The following is a 22,336-nucleotide window of genomic DNA, read 5'->3' as shown; positions in this document are numbered from 1 at the left end:
GGACGTAATAAATAAAACAAGGCACCCAATATTGACCACACACACCTACATGAAGGCACTCACATGTGCATACACACATGTACACTAACACAAAATAAATAAGAAGAAAATAAACAACCTTTTTTTTGTGGGGGGGCAGAGGCAGGAGAATCTCTGTGAGCTTGAGGGCAGCCTGGCCTGCCGAGCAGTTTCAGGTCAGCCATAGTTACATAGTGAGACTCAGAAAAGGAAGGAAGAAAAGGAAGGAAGGAAGGAAGGAAGGAAGGAAGGAAGGAAGGAAGGAAGGAAGGAAGGAAGGAAGGAAGGAAGGAAAGCCTACACTTCTGTCCCATTATTCACTACCAGGTATGACAAGGTTTCAGTTTTGCTAGTGGGAGCTCAAGTCAAACTTAAAATAAAATAACCTAAATAGATATTTCACTAAGCTTTCTCAACTTCGTGCAGTGTGTGGGATGTGAGTTCTACCCCATTTGTCTTCCTGGTTATTACTCTTGTCCTTCTGCTATGATCACTGTTGACATTTCAGGGCTAGTATCAGCAATACCACTGTTTGTGCCCATGTGTGTTTTGGTTCCTTTCTTTTTAAACAAAGCCCAGGGTGCCCTTGAAGAATATGCCTTTCACCATGGGATAATTGGTTTGGGATCCTGATGCCTTTATTTATCATCACACAGAGCTGATTTGCAAGGAATCTGGCTTTGATGCTTGAGGGTTGGCTTGATGCCAAGCAGTCATTGTTGGAGATTCTGGCTGTTTGATGTTCAGATGCAATCTGCTTCATACTGACTAGCCCTATTAATAGGAGTTCAAACACAACTTCACAAGCATCCCTGGGAGGTCCTAGGAGGACAGGCCCAAATGTCCGTTCAGACAGAGTCGGGAGGTGTCATTGGATAGGACAGGGTGCCCTTGACACTGTGTTAGGGACTTACAGAGGCATCTAAAACATGCCAGCGGTGCCCCTTCACACCCACCCTCACTTGAGCTCACTATTTTGGGAACATGATATGCCCCAATTAGGTGTCTGTGTTTCCCACAGGATAGAGCTCCTTAGAGGCAGGGATTATGTCATTAATTCAAAGAGCATTCATTGCGTGTTTCTTGCCACTGCCAGACGTTCTACAAGGAGCCGGAATCCGCATTCGTTCTTGTACTCAGCACCCAGGAAAGTGGCTAGCACATGGCAGGTGTTCAATAAGTATTCTGGGTAAAATAATACTCACTGAACAGGTGAAACGTAAGCACTATATTAGCCTGAGTAAAGAAGATTTCTCAAATGCAAAGTTTTCTCAGGGTTGCAACAATACCCAAATCTGTTGTATCAGAAAAATTGACAGTTTATCTTGGGCAAATACAATAGACATCTAAATACATTTCTATTTATTTTGTGGTCCATCCAATATTTGGGTTCTTTGAGGGTTAAACCTACATTTGGTACTATCAATTTAAAACACACACACACACACACACACACACACACTACCCAAACAAAACATAAATCATTCCTTGATGATCAAAAGACAATGTGAGCCTCTCGCAACTGTCATTAGGGAACCATTTGTCATTGGCTGGGCTCTAGCTGTACGTGGGGTTAAGAGTCTAGATTAATAAATGCTTACTCTGTTACTGTGATTTATTTTTTATGCACAGTTAATGATACATAATTATGAGACCCCCCAGGCTACAGTCAATCATTTAAAAGATCATTTGAAGAAAAGGAAAGTGGTACCAAGGAAGGCTACTCCTTAAAGCAACAAAAACGAAATTCATTTAAAAGATAATAGGTAGACAGCTCTTTCTCAGAAGAGAAGGCTGGAAGCAGGGGCTCAGAACAAAAATGACAGGAATCAAGGGAGGCCATGGAGCAGGAAACCTAGCTAAGATGCTCTGTGGATATAAGGTCCCAGACCTTCTGTGCCACCTTGCCAAAACCAGAAATAGGGTCTTAGTGACACGGAGGTGGAGTCCACACAGTCAAGATAGTGAGAGTATGGCCCACCTTGCCAAGGCAGAGGAAGAAGCACAATTTGACCCCTTGAACTTCTGAATTGAGAATCTGAGCCCTTAGTTCAGCAGACTCAGACTAAAGCAATTGTTGTTCCGTAAGTACTGATTTTAAAGGAAATCCAAATTATATTGCTTGTTATGACAACTAGTGACAAGAATAAATGTCTTTAATTTGCTAACAGGGGCCAGGGGGAGGGCTTAGTTGGTAAAATGCTTGTTGTACAAGTATGAAGGCCTGCATTTTATCCACAGGATCCATGTTAAAAAAAAAAAAAAGCCAAGTATATTCACGCTTGTATTGCTGGTGACAGAGGTAGAGACAGGGGGCATCCCTGGGACTCCGGGGCCAGCCATCCTGGCTTAATTGGCAAGCTCTAGATAAAATGACAGGCTGTCTAAAAAAGCAAGTTGGTGAGTTACTAAAGAAAACACCTGAGGTTGACCTTGGGCTTCTGTACACGTATGTACGTGTGCAGATGCACACACATGCACCCATGTATTCCTGAATACATTTTTACAAGCACGAAACAAATTCATACATGTAAAATAAAACTCAATAAGAGTGTAGTAGACTGAGAAAAGCATCTGCTCCCTGCAGAAAGATCTTACGCTTAATCACATGTGCTTAAGACAAGGGAAACGGGCGCTAGCCAGTAGCTTTGCTATGCAGTACTGACTCCTCATGTAGGTCCACAAGCGAAGAGCATGCTCAAAGACTGCCATCCACGCCTTCAGTCCGTGTCTGTCTCCTTTCCTGGGGCTGGAGTCACGGAAGCAAGTCCTTGGCATTATCCTCAACATCACTGTTTTAGTTGCTTTGCATTCCAGGAACAATAAAACTTGGCGAGACAAAGGCTCTTCATCCCGCCCCCAGGGTGATTACTCATGAAGGTGAGGCTGCAGTCTGGAGCAGAAGCGCTCATTCCTGAGGACCACCTTATCCCTTCCAGCAATAAGGGCTTCTTTGCTCCACCTTCCTGGACCAGAGCTGAGACAACGATGGTGGAGGCCATGTCCTAGAGCAGGACTACTTAATGTCACACACTTTTTGCTTCTTGGCTCAATCTTTCTCCATTTAAGCCTGCAGTTCATAATAATTCCCCAAATTGACTTGGGAGCCACTGGACTTCTTCATTTCTACCTCTTTCCATACAGTCATTGTGTTTATGTGCACCATGTAAGGGCATGTATCCATGGAGGCCAGAAATCTTCAGATCTCCTGGAACTGGAGTTATAGGAGGTCATGGGTGCTATGAGCCAACGTGAAGTGCTCTTAAATGCTGAGCCATCTCTCCAGCATGAGAGCCAAAGTTATGTTTTAAGTGTTAATTACAGAGCCTAAGAGATCCAAAGAACAAAAATACCTTTAACTGGTAAGCCCATTGTCCAAGGACAGATAGTCCCTGACACGCTGAAGGCTGTTGTTTATGTAAGGTAACGAGCCACATATTTTCTCTCCTCTAAACAAGTTTGTTTGACCCAACTGCAAGGATGTGCTTGATCGCTCGTAGGTAGGAGGCACCTAGACAGAAAGTACATCAGGATGTATCATTGCCCCTATATATGATAGGAAATATGGTAGTCTTATGGTTCTGCCTTTATAAGCCTCTGCAAAATGTGGCTCGTGGCCATTTTCTGGGGACCCCAGAATGCCCCTGGCCAGAGTCCATCATCCGGGCCAGTGCTTAATTAAACCTTGCTTCAAATTTGACTCAAGATTGTAATAGTGGCCTTATTCTTGGGTTTCACACCAGCCCCTCAACCTCCTCCCTGACTCTTCTTGAAACATAGTCTCACATGTAAACCAGGCTGACCTGAAACTCACAGAAATCCATCTGCCTGTGTTTCTCAAATGATGGAAATGCCGCTGTGCCCAGCTGTCACATGAAATAATTCAGTAAGTCTTGAAACTAAGTAGAGAGGAGGAATAATTATCCCTTTAATGAGATAATGTAAATCTTCTTCCCAGAGAGTCCTGGGAAGTCCTCCTGAAGTCACAAACTGAACTGCAGCCATGCATTTTCATGAAGTCTGCTCACTTTTCTGAATTAAGTAGACCTTTTGCTTTTCTTCTTTCTATTCCTTTCCTAAACAATATTCCAGCTTCACTCAAAGGATATCATTTTCTCCTTTTTTCCATCCTCTTTCTCTTGGTAGCTGCTGAAATTTACATCTTGCCTGTCTAGGGATTTTACTTTAAATTTTAATAAAATTTTCTTTACACTTTCTTTTGAGTCCATTCTTAAATTATTTTATTAATGAGACTAAGAACCTGAGAGAGGACCCCAATCTTCCCAGGAGTTTGTGTTACCCTAGATGGGACTTCCCAAACTTCCCAGTCACACGAACAGTGAAAGTGATTTTTAGGAAACACATAGACATCTTTCACAATTTGTTTTAAAATATATGTATTGTGCAAAGAAAGTTCCAATCAGTAAGCTAGTTTGAAATGCTTCTACAATAAATGTCTTCCAATTGTCTCTCTTCACAATTATCATTTCCACCAAAAGTGTTTTAGACTTTTTACTATTATTTTTTCTTTCTTACTCCTACCCTACTCTCTGAAAGAGATACTGCAGGCATTCTTCACTATGCTCCATCCCCAATACCTACTTAAGTTGCATTTGATACAGTAAACCCCATAAAACTTACAGACGTACATAGGTATTCTGTTTGTGTGTTGGTATAAGAGAGGTTCCCCAAACCAGGCTGGCTTGGTATTCACTAAGTAGCTCAAGCTGGTCTGGAATTTGTGGTGATTGTGTCTCAGATTCCCAAGTGCTGGGATTATGGGTATGAGCCAACACACCTAATTTACACAATGGTTTTTCTCTGTATTTTTTTTTTTTTAATTTTTACCCCCCAAGACAAGACAGGTAACGCTAGCTGTCCTCGAACCCAATACGTAGGCCAGGCTGGTCTTATATTCACAGAGATCCTCCTGACTCCTCTTCCCAAGTCCTGGGATTAAAGGCATGTGCCACCACCATGAGCCTCAATGGTTTTAAAGAGTCAAACCCAGTGTTTAGCAAGCCATCATAAAATGTGCCTGTAATTTCAGGAGTGCAAGGCCAAAGTTCAAGGTCAGCTTGAACTATGTGTGTGAGGAAAGAAAAAGTAAAGTCTAGTGCTCCATTTTCTCTCAAATGAATGTCTGGAATGCACATAATCACAGAACTAATGAAGATTTTGTACAAAGAATAAAGCAATCATCCACTCTTCCTTGAACAAAACTTTGCTTCTTGTATACTGTTTGCATTTTTAGCAGATCCAGCTTACATTTGCACTGTCTTACTCCTCGGCCTCAATACCCCAGTTTCGTAAAGTAGAACAGTAGTATGGAGAAGAGCAGTGTGACTTCATGCAATTTGTTTCCTAAGCTGAGTGTTGTGGACTGTATTGTGCTGCCACAAAATTAAAATGTTGGAGGCCTGACCACCAGCACTTCAGAATGTCACTGAACTTGGAAAAAAACACCATTAAAACTGAACCAGGGGTACTGATGTGGCCCAGAAGGTACAGGGACTCACTGCCAAGCCTCATGACCAGAGTTCAGTAATGGGAACCCATGTCACAGAAGGCCAAACCAACCCCTGCCAGTTGTTCTTGAACTCCATACCCACACACCAGCATATACATGTATACATATGCACAGGGAGAATAAATATGTAAATAAAAATATTTTCAAAAGTTAATTTAAAATCAGACCAATAGGGTGGGGCCTTAATCCAGTCTTACCATTGCCCCTCTAGGAAGAGGAAGGAACAGCAGGGCTACTCATGCTCACAGAGAAGGTAAGTTGAGGATATGACAAGAACGTGGCTAGGTTGTCTGCAATCCCAAGAAGGAAGCCTCGGAGAAAAGCAGAAGTTTCTGGTCTCTGGAAATGTGAGAAAATACATTTTTATGTTTTTGGTTTTTTTTCATCTACCTCTTGGTGCTATGTCACAGCCACTCTAGCAAATAGCACCTCATTCGTGTAGCTTGCCAAGCGGTCTACTGTTAAACTTACTGAGATTACAGGTCATATGGCAAGTGGAAAAACCAGGGCAGATGATACTTAAGTCAATCGGGTTCTAAGGCAGGAGGCACCGGGAGAGAACAAACAGAAGGCATCTGAGCATCGTAGGCTGTGGAAGGAGCCTCTAATAACCAGGATAGAGTTAAGAAATCTAGGATTTGGGCTTTTGAAAGGCCACTCCGGTGGCACATGGTGGAGAGGCTGTTGATGCAACCTGGGGGTCAAGTAGGGAATCTATCACAAAAACCTTAGAGAAGGGGAAGGGGCTGCTTTCGTGGACAAAATTACAGGGGGTTACGATAGTAGACAGACGTCAAGGAAAGGCAAGCACAGGAACCGTTCACAGAGCACACTCGCCCTCCACGCAGCAGGTTCAAGCCCCTGCGGTACAGTAGTCATCTGCTACAGAGACAAAACAGTTGGAAGAAAATGTGATGAGGCTCTGTAGACATTTCCATTCTCACTGTTTATGTAGCACTTAGAGTGACATGGTCAACCAGCTCTCTGCTGGGTATTAAGGGACATGCTGGGAGGGAAGGAGAAAGCAAATAAATAGGTTTGGGTTTGGGTTTCCTAGTCAATGTAAATGCCAGTTTACTGCAACTGAAAACAGAGACAAAGATCAGGCTGGTAAAAACAAAAACAAAAAAACACCCACATTCCCTTTCTAAAGTAGGCACTAGCAGGCCTGTTATATGTTAGGTCCAACCCAGAGACTTGAATTAAAGTATTTTTGTTACACAGCTAGGTTTTCCTGTGTAGCCCAGGCTGGCCTAGAACTCATAATCCTCCTGTTTCATCCTCCTGAGTACTGGAATTATGGGCATCTGACACCAGCCTCGCTACTGAAATTAGTATTTTAAAATAGTTGTCGAGAATAGAATGTTTCTAGCAGTCCTTTGGAAAGATCAGTTAGGGTAAATAATCAGTAATAATGCTCCCACTATAATTTATATTACTCTAAGCTGCTTCTGAACAGGAGTGTTGAGCTTACATTGACTTACCTCTTACCTAGAAATGGGACAATTTCTTTTACAAAGTGCATAGGCTAACCCACTCTTGGAACAGCTTGGCAACCTCAAGTTTTGGCAGGAAGACTTGGCCGATCAACCTTGAAAGCGGTTGTTTATTCGATTTTTGGATCAGTCATTAATCACCATCTTTTCCTGACACAGCAGCTTCTGGTTCACTTTATCAACAGGAGCTTTTCATTGATCCAGTCAGTAAACAGACGCAACAAGCCAGTGTGACGCCGGGAAGTCACTAGTAGGTATAGGGGATATTTAAGAAGATACCAAACTACTGTCCTCATGTTGCTTCGCCTTCCCTGAAGGAACCGGAGCCCGTCAGCCACAGCAGTGATGTCTGTTCTTATAGCTAATACCTCACTGAATTCCCAGATAAAAGTTTCACATTTATTAGAAGGATGGTAATGGTTATATCTTAAATTCATTAATGAAGGACAACACTATAACATACTGTTTAAAATGAGTTAGCTACTAGAAGTATTAAAAATATTTGGGTTTGGTAGTGTACACCTTTAATCCCAGCACTCGGAGGCAGAGGCTGGTGGATCTCTGTGAGTTTGAGACCAGCTGATCCAGCAAGTTCCAGGACAGCCAGAGCTGTTACACAGAGAAACCCTGTCTCAACAAAAAAACAAAAACAAAAACAAAAAACAATAAAAAATGAAGTATTAAAAATAGAGAAGCCACAAATAATGGTGTCTGGGACAGGGACTGACTATGAGGAGGGATGAGGCAAGGATTTCTGCTTTTTATTAGGAACCTTTCTACTCTAACCTTAGTAAACACAAGAAAAATAGAAAGGTGATTAGCTTTTTACCTTTTGTTTGTTCTTCCTTTATGGCTTCCATCACCATCTCTCAACTCTTGGAATGAATAACAGACTGACCCTACAGCTTCCTTGTCAACTGCACACTTTCACTTCAGGCTGTGTTTCTGTTTCCTGTGTGCCAGGCACAGCAAATTGAGCAATAGGCAAGAGGGACACCATCCCTGCCCTCAGGGAAGAATGGACACAACCCAGTAGATGCTTGCTTTCAGGTTTGTTTTTCTGTCAGCTCAGTCCCTCCCTCATTTCTGGCTACTACGACTTGAATTTGACAACATCTAGGGAGATGGGTCTGGTTTTGGTTGGAGTAGATAACCATGATGGACAGAGTAAGGAAAACAGGACAGGACAGGAAAGTGTAGGGAAAATGGGGTGGGGGGGAGGCGAGGGCTATGCATGGGAAGTAATAGGTAGGAGCCAATGTTAATTTCATAGAAAAAGATCAAAAGACTGACAAGGACTTGATGTGACGGTGTGTAGCTGTAATCCCGGTGCGTAGAAGGTGGAGGTTTGGTGTTGGCTGCAAGCTTGAGGCTAGTCTAGTCTAAGTCATAAATTCCAGGCAGCTGGGATTACATATTACATAGCAAGATGAGAGAAAGCGAGAAAGAGAAAGAGAGGGAAAGAAAGAGATGCAGACAAAGACTTTAGAAAGGAGAGAGAAGGAGGAGGAGACAGACAAACATAAGCAAAAGGAGGCGTGGTGGAAGCTGGTAAAGTGGCTGAGCAGCCTGGCAACCCAAAGTTGATTCTTGGAACTTACATAAAGGTGGAGGAGAAGCAACTCCCCAAAGTCATCTTTTGGCCTTCACACATGCTTCGTAGGGCACACCACCCTCATGCGCACCGCACACACACAAGTACACAGTAATAACAAATGAATAAAGGAAAGGAAAATAACAGAAGCTGGAGTATGAAGAAAAGGACAAGTGTAGACAAAAGGATTTACTGACCATTTCAATGGTTTTCAAAAGTCAACTTTTAGAAAATACCGATGTGACATTTTGAGGTCATAAAGAAAATTTACTTGGCAAAGATAACAGATTTGTTTCAAGATAATGCATTTGATTTTAGGACTGAATTTCTAGGCAGGCATCTGAACAAGACAAATTTAAGTCTTTTCAAGATTCATTGTTCAGAGTCATCTGTGCTGAGAAGAACATTAAAAATGTACCTGTGGATATGGTTGCCTGGTAGGAAATCAAGAAGCAAAGGAGATAGATGTCTTGAGGGTGGCTTGTTTTGAGGATACTGGAAGGTTAGAAAAGCTAGTGAGAGACAGAGAAAGAAACATGGAAAAAACAAGAGGAGAGCCAGGATCCTGCCTAAATTTAAAGGACCCAAGGGAAGCTGGAAGTGAGGGTGCATGCCTGTAATCTCAGCATTTGGGAGGCAGAGATAGGAAGATTGACATGAGTTTGAAGGTGGCCTGGGCTGCATAGTACGTGCCAGGCCAGCTAGGGCTGGATGGTAGGACCCTGCCTTAAATCAATAGGTAGGTAGGTAGGTAGATAGATAGATAATAGGAAGATAGATTGATGGATGGATAGATAGACAGATAAATAACCAGCGGGAGAGGAACACTTTAATTGAAAAAGAAAAGAAAGAAAAGAAAAAAAAGCCATAATAATCAAAAGAGCAGAGTTAAGGAAAAGAGACTAAAGGTAGCTGATCAATTATGTCACCAAAATTATCACTTTTTTTTTTTAAAGTAAGGTCTCTTAATTCATTTTAAATGTTTTTATGTCTTTAATGGAAGTATCTGCGTGCAGTTTGACGAGTGTTGGAAAAGCATACATCTGGGCGGCCTCTGTATTAAACAAGACTGTGACCTGCAGGGTTTCACATACACACAGTATCTGGACAGGCTTTCGGCTTTTCCCAGGTTGCTGCAGGGCTGAGGTAGTTAGGCAGAAATAGGGAAGCTACTCCTAGGTTGAGGCCTGCAGAAAGGGTCTTGTTGCCTGAGGTCAGATGAAGTAAAACATCAGATACTGAAGTCAGGGTCACCAGGGGCCAAAGGACACTATTTTGTAAGTGAGGCTAGATCTGAGGTTGTGCAATCCTGTGTGGTTTGCAAGTAAAAGCAGGTGACTGGACAGCAGGGGGTTGACATCAAAGTCGGCTGTCATTCTGTGGAGAGCTGAGGGCTGTAGGTACATGGAGGCTCCTGCCTGCAGTCTGAGGTGGCTACACTTCTGGAAGCCTCTGTAAAGAGTTCGCTCGCTGACCGACTCCTGATCAAAGTGAGATCTTGGCTGATCCTCAGATACATGATTATTGCTACATTGCCAGATTGAAACCACATTTAGCTAATACTGTGTTAAAAGGCAGACACGATAGGCTGATCCCAGGCAGATACCTGTTTGATGTGAACCAGGGCTTTCACTTTATTTTCAGAGCTGTCCACTGTGAGATCTCAGGGGACCTAGTGTGTCTGCCTGGGTCCCCTCTAGATTACGAAGAGAGCTGGCCTTTACCAACTTACCCTACTTTTCCTTTTGGTTTTGATGGTGCGTTCAGCTGCCAATATGAACTCTTAAAAATCGTAGGCAGGGTCAAGCCATTCTTCTGTTTAAATTCCACCATTACCTTCCTTATTGTAAAGCAAACCTGAAAGTCTTACTCCGGCAACAAGCCCAGGCAAGTCTGCTTGTCATGGCGACTCTCCTGAAACATCTCTATGCTTTTCACCGGTTTTCTTCATTTTCCCTTCCCACCACTTTCTAGACAGGCTAAGCCATTCCTGGTCCATGCCTCTGTGCTAACTGGTCATCTCCCCAGGAATGCTCTACAGCAAAAACCCTTTACACTAAGCATCCTTCCTCTGACTCTCCCATGGATACAGAAAGGAATCTACTCAAATTACCGTATTTTCTCCCACCCACCCACAGTATTTTCTGTAATAATCTTTATCAGCCCCAAACTCACTATGAACTAAATTGTTTACTTGCTTATTACAATCTGTTTCCATCGCTATGACAACTGCTTTCACAGACTGGCTCATCATCGTACCCCTGTGACTAAAACAGTAACTGAACATCACGGGAACTCCTTGTGCGTTGCAGAGATGAATGAATGAGTTAATTTTCATGCCTTCCCGTAGTCTTTGCCCAGCATTTTTTACTCATCATTTAGCTCAATACCCTCATTTCGTAGGAGAATGAGCATCTTCATAAGGATGAAGGTTTCCTTGAGACTACCTCTCCCTCTCATAACTGCTCCAGGCTCTCTTATTTCGTTCTCTCTCGCTGCAATGAGATAATGATGTCAGTGACAGAGACTGTCTAGATCAGTGGTTCTCAGCCTCACTAACGCTGTGACCCTGAGATGCAGTTCCACACGTCATGGTGACCCCCTAACCATAACATTATTGTCATCTCTCTCTCTCTCTCTCTCTCTCTCTCTCTCTGCTTTGTACTTGTGATTCAAAATGTGACCTTTCAACTTTCTGCTCCTGCCATCGTGCCGGCCACTTGCTGCTGCCTTGTCCCGTACATTATCAGCTCTAACTCTGATTCTCTAACTCATCCTGTCATTCACATTCTGTTGAACCCCCCAGTGCTATTGACAATATGTCAATATAAAACCTAGTAGCTAAAGACATTTTTTTTTCCCAAAATATCTTCTCTTCAATTTTACTCCTTCTGGAGTAATCTTTTCTCCCTCTTCTCTTTCTGCCATTGTTGGGGTTCCATTCTGTTTGTTTGCTTTGTGCATGTGTGTGTGTGTTCGTGTGCACGTGTTGATGGATGTGTTCCATGGCCTGTGTGTGGTGGTCAGAAGCAACTTTCAGCAGCTGGTTCTCTCCTTCCACCTTATGGATCCTGGGAGTTGAACTCTGCTCATGACCGTCGGTAGCAATCACCTCTACCCACTGACCCATCTTGTAGGCCCTGGGGTTCCACTCTTGACCCACCTTCTCCATTGCTCCCCAACAAGCTCATCTATTATCATGACCTTAGCTGAAATCTACATTCTTATAGAACTGAACCACGAGACCAGATTACTGATCCCAACTCATACTTACAAACACCTCTATTCCCATGTATCAGAGCGATGCACACTTTCCATTCTCAGGGTAGACTCCACTGTCCATCAGTACCTCTCTTTCTTCAGTATTCCCGGTGAATGGTAACTGGTTAGTCAAGCAGGAAACATCTTTGCTCGCTTGCCTTCCAGCCATCTCAGGGATAAGCTGAGTCTACTTCCCAGACAGTAATTACCTGTTTATCCCAGCTCCATGGCTCCTCCTTTAGTTACATAGACATGCTATCCTCCTTTACTTGGATAACTATCACAGTCTCTCGAGTTAGTATCATTCCAAATGTGGTCATGACATCTTTAGTAGGGTGCCAAATTAATGTAGCTCACTAGAAGCATTTCAAAGCAGCCCACAGCTTAGCAGAGCCATTGTCAGTAGCCACACAGAGGCTTTTCTTTTCTTTTCTTTTTCTTTTTTTTTGGCAGCTTTTTCTTTTTGCTGAAGGTCAAAGGAGTTGGAATATTTTCAGTGACTCAAGGGGATATCTGCCTCCCAGTGGAGAAATTCTTCTGTGAACAACACAAAGGTAAAATGCATTGCTCATTCCATCCTAGTGCTGTTTACCTATGCACCATAATTGTGGAAGGACATTAGGGCCAGCAAGATAGCTCAGTAGGCAAAGGTGCTTGCTGCCGAGTCTAATGACCTATGTTCAGTGCTTGGGACCCACATGGTGAAAGAAGAAAACTGCTACAATCTGTGCTCTGACACCCCTAGGCACACACTGGCAAGCGCACACACACACACACACACACACACACACACACACACAGACACATGCCTGTGCAATAGTAAATGTCCCATGTACTCCAAACACCCACCTAGCCCCATCCCTGAGATAGCTATGATCAGAACTTTAACACGAACTGGAATGGCAGGTAATGTGTCTGGCAGCAGCGTGTGCAGTGAACTCACCTATTTTGCATCGTTTATACATTCGGGGTTTATTGGGGGCAGCGTCACACTACTTTGACTTTGCTTCACCCCTACCCCAGCCCATTTGCATCTGTTTTTTAAAAAAAGATACTGGGGAGGGGGCTGTGCACTTGGGGATGCAGGTGCCCCCAAAGTACAGAAAAGGGCTTTGAGTCACCTGGAACTGGAGTTAAACGGGTAAGTGGCCCAACATGGGTGGTGCTAGGAACCAAACTAAACTCAGATCTCTCTCTCTTTTCTGAAACTGGCTCTCACTGTCATGCTGGCTGGCCTGGAACTCTCTATGTAGACCAAGTTGACAGTTTCTGAGACAGAATCTCATTATGTAACCCAGGTTGACTTGCAAAACCTTGTTATGTAGCTCAGGCTGGCCTTGAGCTCGTGATCTTGCCACTGAGATTATGGGCATTAACACAATTGTCTTGGACTTGGTGTTTGTAAAGGTAAGAAAGGTAAAAAGTTGTCAGCCATTAGAGATGACAACTTTCAGGGCATTGTGGCTCACAACTTTAATCTCAGCACTGGGGAGGCAGAGGCTGGTGGGTCTCTGTGAGTTTCAGGCCAGCCTGGGCTACATAAAGAGTTCCAGGACATCCAGGGCTAAACAGTGAAACATTGCCTCAACAAACAAACAAACAAGCAAGCAAATAAATAACTAAATAAAATTTAAAAAGTGAAATTACATTATCTCCCATCTTTCCAAGAATATAAGGTACTTATTCACTTTCTGTTTAGAAAATAAAGTCAAAACAGGGGCTTTAGTTCAATGTTTTCTCAGTTCTTTGCATTGAGTATGATTTTTTTTTTACTTTTTTTACTTTTATTAATTTTTTGTGAATTTTACATCATGCACCCTAACCCCACTCATCTTCCAGTCCCTCTATAGCTGCTCTAAACCCCTGACACTTCCACCAACCCCCTCCAAAACCAAAACGTAACAAACAAAGCAACACAAAGCAAAACAAAATCTTGCCATGGAACCTGTGGTGTGTCCCACAGTATATCCATTTGTCCACACATCTTTACTTGCAAATGTTCATTGCAATGAGTCATTGGTCTGGTTCAAGGCCACTGGCTTCTGCTACATCATCAATACTGGATCTCTGAGATATTCTGTTGTTGCCTTATGTCATGAAGATCCTGCAGCTTCAGTTTTCCAGGACCAACCGTTTCATAAGCTCCAGCAGTTTATAGATGGGGTAGATTTTGGGGTGAGCCAACTCAAAGCCCTGGATTGGGCCTGGGTCATAGCTGAATTGGTCAGTCCACCTTGTACACCTGTCACTAGGGCCAGCTCTCCTGCTTTGCCCAAGTGAAGGGTGGGGCCAGCTCTCTCACCTAAACAGGCATCTAGGGGCAAGGCCAGTTCTCACAACCTAAGCTCTCACAACCAGGGCCAGCTCTCCCTTGCTGCCCAGGCCAAGTACAGGTTCAACTCTCCTTAGAGTTGATAATAAATTTTTTGTGAATATAAAGTCTGCAGTTTGTCAGCCCATGACCTCTCACACATTCCCCTAACTCAGTCAAGAGTAAGTCAAGCATCCATTTGCGTCTAGCACTAATTCAGGGACCACAGGGGAAAGAGAAAAGAGAAACTGTGCTCTCTTCTCAAAAAATGTTCCTGAAACTTAGAAAACACTGGTGGTTATAGATCAGGAACAGGTCTTTCAGCGGGTGCTTGGATGTTAAGTGTGTTAGATAGCTTAACATGGCTCAGATATTCGTCTAGGACAAACTTGAGTTATAATTAATGAAAGAAATTAATTTGTATGTTATTCAGTGGTTTAATGAGCTAATTTATAAATGAGAAGTCTGTATTTATGTGAAAGAACCTAAGTTGCTTACTTTAATTTTCTTCAGAGATGCTCCAATTCAGAGTCTATAATGATAGAATAACATAGTTTTGTTTTCATTTTAAAAATAAACCACACATCCTCATTTTTTTTACTTAATTATCAGCTTCTTCGCCAATCAAATTGGCCTAATTTTCAGTTTAAGAACCAGAAATAATTACAAATATGTATCAATTCAGAATAAAATATATTTTAAAAATATGATTTGCCTACGGCCCCCTAACAATGATGAAAGCAAGTCTCTTGGCACCCAGTTTAAATGTCACATATGTATAAGCAGTAGGGAGAGGAATTTGACATTAACCAGTTCTTCAGCCTATTTTCTAAGAGAGACGGGAGCCTCAGCTAAAAATAATCACAGGCACAGTTGTGTTTCTGATATCATAAGCTAATAAAGTCTGGCAGAAGATCTACTCCTCTTTTCAGCTGGTTTTAGAGGAAGGAAGGAGTTGAGACAGGATCTCTCTGAGTAGCCCTGGCTGTCCTGGAACTTTGTATATAGACCAGGCTAGCCTCTAACTCACAGAGGTTCATCAGCCTCTATTCTACCTGCTATTCTCCTCTGTTCTGGGATTAAAAGCATTTGCCACCACACCAGGGTCATTGAAGCTCTTCTAACCTTTACTCTCATTCTAATGCCGAAGAAGTCAAACTAGAAGTTTTAAACTTTATGTTTGCTGCTTTGTCATCTTGAGTTATAGTGGGTGGTCCCTAGAGGTTCAGTTCAGGTTGAAAAATGGCTATAATAGCCACAGGTGGTGGTGTAGACCCATAACGCAGCACTTACAGATGCTGAGACAGGAGCATCTTGGTGAGGCCAGGTTAGATTACAGGAGGCCCTGTTTGAAAACAAACAAAACATTTAAAATAAGTTGTATAGTATTGATAAAATGGCTCAGATGAGGACTTGAGTTAGATCCCCAGGCCCAACACAGTGGCAGGAAATAGACTCCCACAAGTTTTCCTCTGTCCTCCACAATTGGCACGTGCACTCATATAATACTCTCTTTACACACAGACACACACACACACACACACTCAAAAAATAAATAATGAAATAATTTTTATTCCACTTATGGATTATTATTATTTATTTATCATCATCATCATTCTTGTTATTTTGTTTTTTCAAAACAGGGTTTGTCTGTGTCCAAAACAGTCTTGGCTGTTTTGGAATTCACTTTTTAGACCAGGCTGGCCTTGAACACACAGAGATCTGCCTGCCTCTGCCTCCTTAATACTGGAAATAAAGGGGTGCACCAGTACTGCCTGACATTTTGATTTATAATTACGTCTTTTATTTCTTTTTTTTTTCTTTCTTCTTTTTTGTTTCTGAGACAGGGTTTCTCTGTGTAGCCCCAGCTATCCTGGACTCTTTGTAGACCAGACTGGCCTTGAACTCCTACCTTTGCCTTCCTGAGTGTTCACAACTGTGCCAGGTTTACTTACATCTTTTTTTCATGAGTTTCTGCTGTTGTTGTTTTGTTTCTGTAAATGTGTAAAGATACATATGTAATGAATTGTGGAAAAAGCCAGCTGAGTAGGGAAGAACATTGTTCAAAAATTCTTTCTTTAAAGCACTCACAGGAAGGAAGCTGTCTCATCAGAACAAGCCTCACCCTTCCAGGTTTTGTTTACTCCTGCTTTCCCTGTTATTCCTCCATTGAGCACTAAGTCCCAAGCAACACTAAGAAATTCAGAAATACACAAACTGCTGGGTCGCCAGTTTTTCTATGAGAAATTGTTTAGTATATGTAAGGCACGAGGTGGGGTGGAAAAGAACTCAGTGGAAGCTATAAGGGCTGGGCTCCTGGATGGGTGACAGGTCAGGAAGGGCGCAGGTCCCCGGTGGCCCTCCTTTGCCGAGTGAGTAAGAACCAGCAGCATTGTGTCCCTGGACCTTTGTGATAGTTGGTGTTTATCTCTTTGAAGCACTAAAAAGAAAAAAAAAAATAGCTGACACTAACTATGTCATTATCTTGTTCAGCTGTTATCAACCCATGATACTAAACTCTTTTGTCCCTTAACTACAACCTGTGAGGGAATCCTGAGAGGCAATCTCAGGAAGAATTCACTTCCAAATTTTTTTTCTTTTAAATCTCTGCATTTGAAAATAAAATTGATATTAACATTTCTAGAAAAAAAAAGCAGTATTACTCATATCCTGTTTTATAAGCCAAGGACAGGTACAGATATTGATCGGCAAATTAAATCTATTTCACGATAGCTGTTTTCCACATTCAAGTCTCGAAGGATTCTGCACATCTCTCCAGTAGATAAGAACTTCTGCACATCACACAAATTCAGGGGTACGCCAAAAATTGTTCTGGGGCTTAGATATTTTTAATTCTCTGGGAAAAAATATTAGATACAAGATAATACACACACAAAAAAAACATTAAAAACATTGTTCTAAGTATGAAAACAAGACAGAACATTTAACAAGAGAAAGAAAACTTGAGCTAAAACCCACACAAAACTCCCAGTTGCCACAAGATTCCTGGCCAGCCCAAGAGCAAGATGAAGGGATTTTGTTTTTTCTATGTGATACCCGGGACTTAATATGTATGAGAGCATTATGGTTAGTGAAGGCAAGGGGTGAAAGTTTGCACATTGTATCATCACTAGCAGACAAATAGCTGAGGGTTTCATCCATTGTTAAATTAACCATATGATACATTGTACTACATCCTATGGGACCAAGAGATGTCAATGTCCCCGCCTAGACTGTTGGTTAACTGGGCTAACAAGTTTATCAGAAGTTAAGTGTTACAAAAAACAAAACAGCAACAACAAACTCCACAAACTCTAAAAGAAAAGTTCTACATTATATCAAATAAAATAATCTAATATATGCATTAAAGATGTAGTAGTAAACTTTGCAAAAATTGCTATCAGTCTAAAAGTACGCTGACTTGGAAATGATAGTATTATGTGGCAGGAGTCTTGGGAAATGCTGTCAAAAGCAGAAAGTTCAATCTCAATTCACTTTAGAAATGTAGCGATCATCTCTCACGTTTTTATCCAGGGCCTTATGCAAGCTTTGAAAGTTTATGAGATGGAAGGGGGCAGGAGAGATGGATCAGCTGTCGTTGATAGATAGGGCTTCTCTACCCCAGCTCCTTCCCAAATAATCAAGACAGAGAGCTTTTAGATTAATAAAAGCTTTAAGGCACCATAACTGGGCAGATATCAACCCTCTACGCTATTCTGCTATTTCCCAGCTACACACCCCAAGTCACTTGCCATTATTGTTCCTGCCTGGGCTGTTTCCATTCCATCAGGCCAGCCCTCAAGGCCATGTTCACGGTCCTTACTGACCCATGGTGACTTCTTTCTCTCTGGCTTCCTCTGCCGCTTCTCCATGTTCTGCTTCCTCTCTTCTCTTATCCCAGCCTCATGTTCCATCTGAGACCCTCACCCCTACCCCCGGGCCCAGTTACAGGCTTCAGCAACTTTCTTAAGCAATCACCTTTAAGTTAGGTAGAGCAAGGTTTACACAACAAAGATTGTGTACTGGAGGATGTACTCATCTAGACGGCAGCCAGATCTTGGGGGCCAGTAACTTTAGAATATGTAGCACCAGCCGAACCTCCAATACTGAGCAGTTAAGATGGACCTAGGTTCTAGTTCCAATACCTTTAAGGTTGCTCACAACCGTTCATAATGCCAGTTTCAGCACATCTGACATCATCTTCTGGCCTTTGCAGGCACACACACACACACACATATAGGTTGTAAGACATTTGCTTCTTTCTTTCTATCTTTTTTTTCTTTCCTTTTCTTCTCCCCTTCTACTTTCAGTGTTAGGGATCGAATCCAAGGCATTAAGCACGTATGCAGGACAAATACTCTGTAACCGACTTGCATTTCCAGGCCCCAGGTTTGCATGTTTGCAGGCATAATTGAGTAGTGACATTCTTGAAACCATCTTTTGTTTCCATTCTTTCTAGAGAGAAGATGGTAATGTTGGAGCAATTTCTGTGAATCTTTATCAGCCAAAAGTAATTAGGAAGTGGGGGGAGAGTAGTGTGTATGTGTGTGTGTGAGAGAGAGAGAGAGAGAGAGAGAGAGAGAGAGAGAGAGAGAAAATGTGTATAGCCACATGTGTGTGATGAGGATTAGCATCCATGTTAGCTGGTTATTTCAGAGCACTGAGAAGATTACTTCTTGTTCTCTAACATCTATGCTTTTTACAATTAAATTGTTTTGAGAAAGGATTTTGCTCTATACCTCAGGCCAGCCTTAAACACACAACCCTCCCACCTCAAGCCTTGCTAGTGCTGGGCTCGCAAGTGTATGTCACCACATCCAGCTCTGACTTTTGTACATCTATTTTGCTACTATTTAGCACTCAGTTCCTAGGTTATTTAGGCACAGGTTTTGGTGAGAGGAGAGTCTCCTATCAAATGTTCTGTGTTCCCTTAAAAATAGATCACTTTTTTATCAAGGTAATTTTAAATAATTTTGTAATTATATCAAGGATTCATAAAGAAAGAGTTGTGCTTTGTTTTTGTTTTTGTTGTTATTGTTGGAAAGTCAGGTTCAGTCTGAGACACAATGAATCATTACACTTGAAAAGTTGAGGAGCAGTGACTTTCGGGAAGATGCCTCAGTGGTTAAGGGCACATACTATTCTTGCAGGGGAACCAGATTCAGTTCCTAGCACCCACCTATGTGGCAGCCTCCTTGTCACTTCAGTTCCAACAGCTCCAACACCTCCTCTGGCCTCTACAGGCTCCTGCGTGCACATGGAATGCACAAACTAACCAGGGTGCACACACACACACACACACATATAAATAAATAGACCTTCGTTTAACAGTAGAGGAACACTTTAGTATTTGCATTCGCGTAATATAGAATATGTAATACAAACAAGATTTCTCATGTAATGTAATGTAATGTTTGATAACATATAAGATATTACACAACGGAACACTTTACATTCAGTTTTTAAAGTATAATGCTGGAAGGAAGACCTTGCTATAGAACAGGACACTTTGTGTGATTACATTCGTATAAAATTCTAGGCAGTGTAAAGCCATCTACACAGACAGAAAGTGGGTGAGGTGTTTTTGGTTTTGGTTTTGTGTTTGTTTGCTTGTTCGTTTTTGCCAGGGGAGAAAAGAGGGATGCATGAGACAAAAGTGTGACAAGCGGTCACAAAATCCCTGGGGTGCTGGAACTGTGTCATCATGACTTTTGCCGATGCTTTCAAAGATGCCTGCACACATTAAAGCTGACCAAAAGCGTACATTTTGAATTTGAACAGGTTGTAAGATTACGATCCAACTCAATAAACCCTTACAGAGTTCTAGACTTGATGGGGACATGATTCTTGTTCAGAGGAAATGTGCTAATGTAATTACCATGCTCACATCTATCTTGGGGATTGAGGTGACACAGAGAAATAAGAACCAGAACCACAGCCATGATTGGTGGGAGGACAGGTCCTTCAAAAGCCCTGGTGACTTATCTTAATCTTTTCCACTAGCACTCATCACTTCACTTTTATCATCACGGAAAGCCACTTTCAGAACTCTCACTCCTGGAGTATCTTGAAAAGCTCATGCTACATATGTAGCTCTAGAAAATATGTCATAGGACTGTAGCTGCATCAGCCATGGTGTGGTTTAGTAGCTGTCATTGATGAGGCAGAAAGAACGAGAAGCAATGATTCAGGGACGTGAAAAAGTTGGGTGTGTTTATTTAAACATTAATATCTAAAAGAAAAAAAATCACTTGTTGGAACTGCTAATTGTATAAAACAGGTTTTCCTGCGACATTTTCATATGTGCACTATAATTACTCTAACAAGGGGCTTTTGAAATGTTTTGGGTTTAGAGCTTATAGCACTCCCTCAGTTAGTTCTGTCCACATTATAGCCCCATGCTGTGGCTTCCTTCTGGCCACTGCTTTAATACAGATCCTTTCCCCTTACTGTGGTCTGCCCATGCTTCTCAGCTCCACCACTGTCTACTTCTCTATCATCACTCAGTCCTCAGTCACTCAGTACCTTTCGTATCTGACTCATGGATGCTGTAAAGCTCTTGGGTTCTCCAGGAAGCAGATTCAGGCAGAGTTTAGAGTTCCGGATGTTTACCAGGGAGTGGTGCTTGAGTCAACACCCATGCAAAGGAGGGGGCCAGAGGCAGGATTGGGAAGAGGGAGAAACCCAGCTGAGATCCAAGCCAGACAGTGCCAGCCAACAGCAAGGGATGCATAGACACTTGAAACAGCAAACAGAGGTAACCTGCCTGTGGTGGGGGAAGGGTGTGACCTTGGCTTCCATGTGGGAAGGGTGTGACCTTGATCTGGAAGTGTGTGTGTGTGGGGGGGTTGTAACTAGAGTGAGGCTTCTGAGCTGCTGGGTTTCTATCTGAGGGTGCTGGTGGTACTGCAGTTACTGGGAGCAGCAAGGCCCCTGAGAGATTCTTCAACTCGGCTGGCCTCTCCAGCAGTTCAAGCTCCCCATATGCCATTATTCCATTCTGCCATAGTCTTCGTTATACTTCATAGCGATTTGTTGCTTATGTGTGTTCTTTATTTTTCCTTTTCTGTGGTATGCAAACAAACAAACAACAAACAAACAAATAATACTATGCAGAGTTTAGTAAGCTGGAAGTCGAACATTCTTGTTCCCCTTTTATTTTAGATTAAAATGTAATGCCCAATTTTTTTTAAATGCCTTCACATATTATTAGTGTCCTAGTCAATGAGCACCACAGAATGAACACTTGAAGCCATCCAGGCTGTGAGTTAGAACAATGTCCTCTGAGGTACCCATTATTCTGTATAGCAGAAAATGTATCTGAGCCCTCAGTGGCTTTTCTTCCTAGAAATTGGGTGTCACTCTGGTTTCTTTATAGGTTGCCATGGCAGTTGCCTGCCAGTCATGCCCACCCTTTCAATAGCATGTGTTTTAAAACTCTGTCATCTTTGTAAAGACTCTCTCTCTCTCTCTCTCACACACACACACCTCTATGGCTTACTTTGGTGGGGCCCCACTTCTTCCTTTGTCTCTCTTTACTGTGTTATTTTTGTCCCATATTCTTCCTAGTTGAAACAGTTTGCCCACTTCCTGCCAATTGTTTGATCTCTTTTCTCATTTTAACTCCTTTGCTATACATCCATATACACACATATATATGTATATTCCAAAAGGAATTGAAGCCTTGATATGTACCTTAAGTAAGACCCACATGTGAATTCTTCATTTAATCCAGACTTCAGAGATTCAATTGTATCTATGAGGTTGACTAGAGAGGATGATACATTTAGAGAAAATGGTTTAGTTTTCTGGGTGACAGTTACAAGACTATGAAGAAACTGAAACTGCCTGAGGACCTCAAAGGGTTAATAGTAAGAGTTCTAGCCAGGAGATGCATGTCAGAATACTTGTTAATAGCACTGCTACAGAAACTTTAGAAAAAACACCTAACTGAAAACACCGTTCGTTAGTCAGAGTCAGTCTAGAAGGGAGAGAATTAATAATCACAGAACTGACAGCTCCTTTGGAAATGTCTCATCTCTGCATACATGCGCATAAGTTAGCCTTTTCAGTTTTTTTTTTTTTTTCTAAATGCTTCACTGTTTCTCCATTTCTTGTCAATCTCT

General features: G+C 42.1%; 1 long non-coding RNA gene across 2 annotated transcripts; it reads right to left on the bottom strand.

Annotated features, from left to right (window-relative positions):
* Positions 1-1,610: 1,610 nt before the first annotated feature.
* On the bottom strand, positions 1,611-8,004 carry LOC132656921 (uncharacterized). 2 transcript variants are annotated; one of them, XR_009594735.1, is made up of 3 exons: positions 7,874-8,004; positions 5,746-5,887; positions 1,611-3,529 (listed from the first exon to the last, which is right to left on the bottom strand). It is a non-coding gene; the product is annotated as an uncharacterized LOC132656921 (long non-coding RNA). The 2 variants fall into 2 exon arrangements; XR_009594734.1 differs by lacking the exon at positions 5,746-5,887.
* Between the last annotated feature and the right edge of the window lie 14,332 nt (positions 8,005-22,336).

Source organism: Meriones unguiculatus, chromosome 10 (genome assembly GCF_030254825.1).
Source record: "Meriones unguiculatus strain TT.TT164.6M chromosome 10, Bangor_MerUng_6.1, whole genome shotgun sequence".
In the NCBI taxonomy this organism is placed as follows: domain Eukaryota; kingdom Metazoa; phylum Chordata; class Mammalia; order Rodentia; family Muridae; genus Meriones; species Meriones unguiculatus.
Note: the sequence above shows the minus strand (reverse complement) of the source record. Positions and strands in the feature narration are given on the sequence as shown.